The following is a 9,526-nucleotide window of genomic DNA, read 5'->3' on the forward strand; positions in this document are numbered from 1 at the left end:
TCTTGATTTGCAGTCAAATGTTCTACCACTGAGCTATAGACCCTTGATGGAAGCTTTTGTCTTCCCTTTCCTCTTTCTAGAGGTTTCTCTAGCCTTAGGTGCCATCAATGGTTATGGAAAAAACAAAAAAGCTATGCTTTTACCACACCAAACTTAGAATGTTGCTCGCCCACGAGCAAAAGAAGAAAGAATAGAAGAATAAGAAGAAGATATGGAGGAGATGGATGGGAGTGTGTATTCGGCCATATGGGTGGGATTGGGTGGGAGAGAGATGTTGAATTTTTGAAGGTAGTGGGTGTATGGATGTGAGTGGTAAATGGAAAAAAAAGAAGGGATGATCATGAATGGAAAGAGAGATGATGAGGTAGGTGGGGATCCTGTGGGGTCCACAGATCCTGAGATGATCCTGTGGGGTCCACAGATCCTGAGGTGTCAAGGCATTTACATCCCTGCACCAATTTAGGCATGTAAAATGCCCTTGCACACAACTCTGGGCGTTCAGCGCCAGGTTGGTGCCCATTTTGGGCGTTCAACGCCCCTTTGCTGCCATTTCTGGCGTTGAACGCCAGAACCATGCTTGTTCTGGGCGTTCAGCGCCAGAACTATGCTCTGTTCTGGCGTTTGAACGCCAGACAGATGCTCCTCCAGGGTGTGATTTTTCTTCTGCTGTTTTTGATTTCCGTTTTCAATTTTTATATTTATTTTGTGACTCCTCATGATCATGAACTTAAGAAAACATGAAAAACAATAAAAATAAGAATTAGATAAACATTGGGTTGCCTCCCAACAAGCGCTTCTTTAATGTCAATAGCTTGACAGTGGGCTCTCATGGAGCCTCACAGATGTGCAGAGCTTTGTTGAGACTCTCCAACACCAAACTTAGAGTTTCGATATGGGAGTTCAACACCAAACTTAGAGTTTGGTTGTGGCCTCCCAACACCAAACTTAGAGTTTGACTGTGGGGGCTCTGGTTGACTCTGCTTTGAGAGAAGCTTTTCATGCTTCCTCTTCATGGTTGCAGAGGGAGATCCTTGAGTTTTAAATACAAGGGAGTCCTCATTCCATTGAAGGACTATTTCACCTCTGTCAACATCAATCACAGCTCTTGCAGTGGCCAGGAAAGGTCTTCCTAGGATGATGGATTCATCCTCTTCCTTTCCAGTATCCAGGACTATGAAATCAGTAGGTATGTAAAGGCCCTCAACCTTTACTAATACATCTTCTACTTGTCCATAAGCCTGTTTTCTTGAGCTGTCTGCCATCTCTAGTGAGATTTTAGCAGCTTGCACCCCATAGATTCCCAGTTTCTCTATTACAGAGAGGGGCATGAGGTTTATTCCTGAACCAAGGTCACACAGAGCCTTAAAGATCATGGTGCCTATGGTACAAGGTATTATGAACTTTCCAGGATCCTGTCTCTTCTGAGGCAATGTCAGTTGATCCAGATCACTTAGTTCATTGATGAACAAGGGAGGTTCAACTTCCCAAGTATCAATGCCAAATAACTTGGCATTCAGCTTCATGATTGCACCAAGAAACTTGGCAGTTTGCTCTTCAGTAACATCCTCATTTTCTTCAGAAGAGGAGTACTCATCAGAGCTCATGAAGAGCATAAGGAGGTTCAATGGAATCTCTATGGTCTCTAGATGAGCCCCAGAGTCCTTTGGTTCCTCAGAGGGAAGCTCCTTATTGATCACTGGACGTCCCAGGAGGTCTTCCTCCTTGGGATTCACGTCCTCTCCTCTCCTCACAGGTTCGGCCATGGCGCTTATGTCAATGGCCTTGCACTCTCCTTTTGGATTCTCTTCTGTATTGCTTGGGAGAGTACTAGGAGGGATTTCAGTGATCCTTTTACTCAGCTGGCCCACTTGTGCTTCCAGATTTCTAATGGAAGACCTTGTTTCATTCATGAAACTTACAGTGGCCTTAGATAGATCAGAGACTAGATTTGCTAAATTAGAAGCATTTTGTTCAGAGTTCTCTATCTGTTGCTGAGTTGATGATGGAAAAGGCTTGCTATTGCTAAACCTGTTTCTTCCATCATTATTAAAGCCTTGTTGGGGCTTTTGATCCTTCCATGAGAAATTTGGGTGATTTCTCCATGTTGGGTTATAGGTGTTTCCATAAGGTTCACCTAAGTAATTTACCTCTGCTATTGCAGGGTTCTCAGGATCATAAGCTTCTTCTTCAGAAGATGCCTCTTGAGTACTGTTGCATGCAGCTTGCATTCCATGCAGACTCTGAGAGATCATATTGACTTGCTGAGTCAATATTTTATTCTGAGCCAATATGGCATTCAGAGTATTAACTTCAAGAACTCCCTTCTTCATAGGTGTCCCATTATTCACAGGATTCCTTTCAGAAGTGTACATGAACTGGTTATTAGCAACCATGTCAATGAGTTCTTGAGCTTCTGCAGGCGTTTTCTTTAGGTGAATGGATCCACCTGCAGAAGTGTCCAGTGACATCTTTGATAGCTCAGATAAACCATCATAGAATATATCCAGGATGGTCCATTCTGAAAGCATGTCAGAAGGACACTTTTTGGTCAACTGTTTGTATCTTTCCCAAGCTTCATAGAGGGATTCACCTTCTTTCTGTCTGAAGGTTTGAACATCAGCTCTAAGCTTGCTCAGCTTTTGAGGAGGAAAGTACTTGGCTAAGAAAGTCGTGACCAGCTTATCCCAAGAGTTCAGGCTGTCTTTGGGTTGAGAATCCAACCATAATCTAGCTCTGTCTCTTACAGCAAAAGGGAAAAGCATGAGCCTGTAGACTTCAGGATCTACTCCATTAGTCTTAACAGTATCACATATCTACAAGAATTCAGTTAAGAACTGAAAGGGATCTTCAGATGGAAGTCTATGAAACTTGCAGTTCTGCTGCATCAGAGAAACTAATTGAGGTTTCAGCTCAAAGTTGTTTGCTCCAATGGCAGGAATGGAGATGCTTCTTCCATGTAAATTGGAATTAGGTGCAGTGAAGTCACCAAGCATCTTCCTTATATTATTATTACTTTCGGCTGCCATCTCCTTTTCCTGTTCGAAAATTTCTGAAAGGTTATCTCTGGATTGTTGTATTTTAGCTTTTCTTAATTTTTTTCTTCAGAGTCCTTTCAGGTTCTGGATCTGCTTTAACAAGAATGTTCTTATCCTTGCTCCTGCTCATATGACAAAGAAGATGGCACAGAAAAAATAGTAATAATAATATGGATCCTTTATACCACAGTATAGGGATCCTTGTGTTAGTAGAAGAAAAGAAGGGAAGAAAATCTGAACTCAGAGAGAGAGGGGGTTCGGATTTTTGGAGAGTTGAAGGAAAGATGTTAGTATATCAATAAACAAATAGAAGAAGATGAGAGGGGGAAGTGAATTTTCGAAAACAATTTTTGAAAAAGAGTTAGTGATTTTTGAAAATAGTTTTTGAAAAAGGTTAGTATTTTTTTTTCGAAATTTTTTTTTATATAAAAAATAAAAATAATTAGTTAATAAAAAAGAAATTTTTGAAAAAGAGGGAAGATATTTTCGAAAATTAGAGAGAGAGAGTTAGTTAGGTAGTTTTGAAAAAGTTAAGAAACAAACAAAAAGTTAGTTAGTTAGTTGAAACAAATTTGAAAAGATAAGAAGTTGGGAAGTTAGAGAAGATATTTTGAAATCAAATTTTGAAAAAGATAAGATAAGAAGATATTTTTTTTGAAAAGATATGATAGAAATTAGTTTTTTGAAAAAGATTTGATTTTTAAAATCACAATTAATGACTTGATTCATAAGAAATCACAAGATATGATTCTAGAACTTAAAGTTTGAATCTTTCTTAACAAGCAAGTAACAAACTTCAAATTTTTTTTGAATCAAAACATTAATTGTTTGTTATTTTCGAAAATTTGAAAAAAAATAAGAAAAAGATTTTTGAAAAATTTTTGGAATTTTCGAAAATAACTAAGAATTTTGAAAAAGATTTGATTTTTGAAAAAGATAAGATTTTCAAATTGAAAATTTGATTTGACTCATAAGAAACAACTTGATTTTAAAAATTTTTGAAAAAGTCAACTCAAATTTTCGAATTTGATGAGAGAAAAAGGGAAAGATATTTTTTTGATTTTTGAATTTTTATGATGCAAGGGAAAAACAAGAAAAATGATGCAATGCATGAAATTTTTAGATCAAACAATGAATGCATGCATGAATGATATGAGTGTCAAGATGAACACCAAGAACACTTTGAATGTCAAGATGAACATCAAGAACATATTTTTGAAAAAATTTTAATGCAAAGAAAACATGCAAGACACCAAACTTAGAATTCTTTAATGCTTACGCACTAAGAATTCAAGAATGCATATGATAAACATGAAAAGACACAAAACAAAAAAATCATCAAGATCAAACAAGAAGACTTACCAAGAACAACTTGAAGATCATGAAGAACACTATTAATGCATGATATTTTCGAAAAAATGCAAGATGTATATGCAATTGACACCAAACTTATAACATGACTCAAGACTCAAACAAGAAACACAAAAATATTTTTGAATTTTATGATTTTCTAATTTTTTTTTGTATTTTTATTTATTATTTTTTTTTTCGAAAATTATTGTGAAAAATAAAAATAAGGATTTCAAAATTTTTAATATGAATTCCAGGAATCTTGCCATGTTAGTCTTAAAGCTCCAATCAAAGGGTCAGGCATGGCTTAATAGCCAGCCAACCTTTAGCATATAATTACATGGACTGGAGTGATTAGTTGAATGCCAATCCCAAAGTAGTTTGGGTATGGCTTTACAGCCAGATAGGCTTCAACATGCTTCATGAAACACTAGAATTCATTCTTAAAAATTCTGAAGAAAAATAATATTTTTGAAAACATTTTTTTTTTCGAAAACAAGTGAGAAAATTTTGAAATATTTTTGAAAAATTTTTGAAAAGAAAACAAAAAGAAATTACCTAATCTGAGCAACAGGATGAACCGTCAGTTGTCCAAACTCAAACAATCCCCGGCAACGGCGCCAAAAACTTGGTGCTGTTGCCGGATCAAAAGGGAATCTGGCACTGATGTTACCGGACCAATAAGCTTGCCGAAAACTCAAACAATCCCCGGCAACGGCGCCAAAAACTTGGTGCACGAAATTGTGATCTCTGGTAATGGCTTCTTAGGCCAGATACTCTGATCTAGTTTTACAGTCTGTCACAACTTCGATACAACTAACCAGCAAGTGCACTGGGTCGTCCAAGTAATACCTTACGTGAGTAAGGGTCGAATCCCACGGAGATTGTTGGTATGAAGCAAGCTATGGTCACCTTGTAAATCTCAGTTAGGCGGATATAAAACAGTTATGTGGTTTTCGAATTATAAATAATAGAATAGGGATAGAGGTACTTATGTAAATCATTGGTGAGAATTTCAGATAAGCGTATGGAGATGCTTTTCGTTCCTCTGAACCTCTGCTTTCCTGCTATCTTCATCCAATCAGTCTTACTCCCTTCCATGGCTGGCTGTATGCAAGGGCATCACCGTTGTCAGTGGCTACATCCCCTCCTCTCAGTGAATAATATGCTCACGCACCCTGTCACGGCACGGCTATTCATCTGTCGGTTCTCGATCATGCTGGAATAGGATTCACCCTCCTTTTGCGTCTGTCACTAACGCCCAGCACTCGCGAGTTTGAAGCTCGTCACAGTCATTCAATCATTGAATCCTACTCAGAATACCACAGACAAGGTTTAGACCTTCCGGATTCTCTTGAATGCCGCCATCATTCTAGCTTACGCCACGAAAGATTCTGGTTAGGAGATCTAAGAGATATTCATTCTAGCTTATTTCATGTAGAACAGAAGTGTTTGTCAGGCACGCGTTCATAAAGGAGAAGGATGATGAGCGTCACACATAATCATCACCTTCATCACGTTCTTGGGTGCGAATGGATATCTTAGAAGCGAAATAAGAAGAATTGAATAGAAAACAGTAGTACTTTGCATTAATCTTTGAGGAACAGCAGAGCTCCACACCTTAATCTATGGAGTGCAGAAACTCTACCGTATGAAAATACATAAGTGAAGGTGCAGGCATGGCCGAGATGGCCAGCCCCCTAAATGAGATCACAGGATCAAAATACAATCCAGGATGCCTAATACAATAGTAAGAGGTCCTATTTATAATAAACTAGCTACTAGGGTTTACATGAGTAAGTATTTGATGTATAAATCCACTTCCGGGGCCCACTTGGTGTGTGTTTGGGCTGAGCTTAAGTGTTGCACATGCAGAGGCCATTTGTGGAGTTGAACGCCAGTTTTTGTGCCAGTTTGGGCGTTCAACTCTGGTTTTGGATCCTTTTCTGGCGCTGGACGCCAGATTTGGGTAGAAAGCTGGCGTTGAACGCCAGTTTACATCGTCAATTCTTGGCCAAAGTATGGACTATTATATATTGCTGGAAAGCCCTGGCTATCTACTTTCCAACGCAATTGGAAGCGCGCCATTTCGAGTTCTGTAGCTCCAGAAAATCCACTTTGAGGGCAGGGAGGTCAGAATCCAACAGCATCAGCAGTCCTTTTTCAACCTCTGAATCTGATTTCTGCTCAAGTCCCTCAATTTCAGCCAGAAAATACCTGAAATCACAGAAAAACACACAAACTTATAGTAAAGTCCAAAAATGTGAATTTAACACAAAATCTATTAAAAACATCCCTAAAAGTAACTAGATCCTACTAAAAATATACTAAAAACAATGTCAAAAAGCGTATAAATTATCCGCTCATCAGGCAGCTATGGAAAATTATATATCATTGTGAAGCCCCGGATGTTAGCTTTCCAACGCAACTAGAACCGCCTCATTTGGACCTCTGTAGCTCAAGTTATGATCGTTTGAGTGCGAAGAGGTCAGGCTGGACAGCTTTAGCAGTTCCTTCAGTTTCTTGTATTCCTTCCACTTTTGCATGCTTCCTTTCCATCCTCCAAGCTATTCCTGCCCTGTAATCCCTGAAATCACTTAACACACATATCACGGTATCGAATGGTAATAAGAGAGGATTAATATTAGCAAATATAAGGCCAAAGAAGCATGTTTTTAATCATAGCACAAAATCAGGAAGGAAAACGTAAAACATGCAAATTGTATGAATAAGTGTGAGAATAATGGATAAAATCTACTAGATTAAGCATAGGATAAACCCTAAAAATGGGGTTTATCAACCTCCCCATACTTAAACATTAGCATGTTCTCATGCTAAGCTAATGAGAACTAAAAGGGTGAAGAGGAATGGTAGAGAATATGAAATGCAACCTATCTATGTGAATGCAACTACATGCAAAATGTTTCTACCTACTTGGTCAAAGTAAATAAATCTTCCAAGAACAAATATGAACTGGATTTCACTAATTCAAATCATAAAAATAAAGTACAAATAGACTTTCAAGAAGAAGATAGCTCGTGAAAGCTGGGAACAAAGAATCGAGCATCGAACCCTCACTGGAAGTGTATATACTCTAATCGCTCAGGTGTTTAAGGTTCGATCTCTCAATTCTCTACTAATCATGCTTTCTAAGGCTTGCTCTTCTTCTACCAATCAACACTAATTTGATGCACAAATACACATATCAAGATGTCTTTTAAGGGTTGTAATCGGGTTAGTGTCAAGGTAGGATTGTATTTGATCAAGTGGACTAAAATCTAAATCCTTAATTAACCTAAACTTCTCACCTAACTTAAGACAATCCATGTAATCAAAATACAAAACCTAACTGTCCATTAACCATGTTTTCCATATATTCATGCATCCTGATTCGAGTACAGTACATATGCATTGCTATCACCATTTTCTTAGGGGCGTTTTGTCCCCTTTTATTATTTGCTCTTTTTCTTTTCTTTTCTCCTTTATTTTATATATATATATTTTTTCTTTTTCTTTTGTTTTTTTTCTCGATGCATATGATTAAATTATTGAATGCATGAACATGTCCTAAATATTTATTTCACATTTTCATAAAGATATATAACACCTAATTCTTAAACCAAATGTTTCCAAATCCAACTTTCCCACACTTAATTCATGAGCACTCTCACTAGTCTAAGCTAACCAAGGATTCAAATTAAGGACATTATTGTTTTTTGCTTAGAGTTAGTGATGAGCTAAAGTAAATAAGAAAGGGGTATAATAGGCTCAAAATTGGTTTGCAAGGGATAATGAAAGGGTAAGGCCATATGGGTATGTAAGCTCAGTGAAACAAAGGCCTCAATCATATAAGTGCATGCATACATCAAACAATGGAAATATAGAATCAAGCAAGACAAATATCACAATTTTAGAGAGAACAACACACACCAAAATAAAATATTGGTTGATAAAATATAACCAATTCAAATAAGCTCAAGAATCTCACAGGTTTTGTGTGTTCGAGCTCTAAACCATGTTCCAGTATCATATTCCTTCAAACAAGTTTATCAAAAATTTTAAATCAAATTAGTTAAATGTTATAAAAGGTTTCTTGAAAAAGAAAATATTACTTTAACCAAGTGGTGGTAAGATATGCACAAAATCAAATAAATATGCAATCAAACATGCAAATGCAACAATGAACAAACAAAGAAAATAAAATATTGGTGTTGAGAAGAAAATAACTAACCCACGGAAGTCGGTATCGACCTCCCCACACTTAAAGATTACACCGTCCTCGGTGCATGCTAAGATGTGCAAGTGGACGGGCTGCTACAACTGATGCTTTTCTCTAGAGATTGTGCAGATGGACTTGTCTGTTGCCCCATATAGAAGTTTCTCTTTCCCTTTCTCGATGGCCAGCCTGAAAGAAGAGGAAAAAGAAGAAAATTAACCCAGAAATAAAGATAAGAGAACAAAGAAAATATGGGTGGGTTAATGCCAAACAATGAGAGTCTTAAGTACATGGTAGCTACAACATGCAAGTGAAAAAATAGTAGAGGCACATGGCATATCACTAGTGCAAAAATTGCAACAAAGGGGAAGAGTGTGGGTAATGAAAGACAGTATATGTTCATATCAACGCAAGAGGGGTACAAGTATCATAAAAATTGGCATTTGACAAATAAATAATATCACCCAATCAACATAAAATAAGTCACTGAGCACCAAAATAATACCAGAAAAGACACAACAGTTGAACAAGAACATGTGACACCAATGTAAAAAGAAAAACTTTAGAAAAGAAAATAAAAATATGCACAAAATTAAAATGAAATGAATGAAAGTATGCAAATAAATTAAGTAAAATAGAATGAAAGTGAAGAAGGATGAGAGGTTAAAGGAATGAAGAAGAAGAAAGTAAGAAAGAAGTAGAAAGGACAGAAAAAAAATAAGAAGGGAGAAGAAAAAAAATTAAGATTGGGGAAGAAAAGATAGGAATTCTGGCGCAGGTCTAGTTAAACTGTGCGTCGCATGCGACGCGGACGCGTGGAGCACGCACTCGCGTGATTAGCTCTATTTTCAAGTGACGCGGACGTGTGGGTCACGCGTTCACGTGAAATGAATTGTGCCATTGGCGCGAGAGCAGCGTCGCGTAC

General features: G+C 37.4%; 1 non-coding gene across 1 annotated transcript; it reads left to right on the forward strand.

Moving 5' to 3' along the window:
• The first annotated feature begins 2,522 nt into the window (after positions 1–2,522).
• LOC112724650 (small nucleolar RNA R71) lies at positions 2,523–2,630 on the forward strand. Its single transcript, XR_003163804.1, has one exon. It is a non-coding gene; the product is annotated as a small nucleolar RNA R71 (small nucleolar RNA).
• Positions 2,631–9,526: the final 6,896 nt, after the last annotated feature.

Source organism: Arachis hypogaea, chromosome 11 (genome assembly GCF_003086295.3).
Source record: "Arachis hypogaea cultivar Tifrunner chromosome 11, arahy.Tifrunner.gnm2.J5K5, whole genome shotgun sequence".
In the NCBI taxonomy this organism is placed as follows: domain Eukaryota; kingdom Viridiplantae; phylum Streptophyta; class Magnoliopsida; order Fabales; family Fabaceae; genus Arachis; species Arachis hypogaea.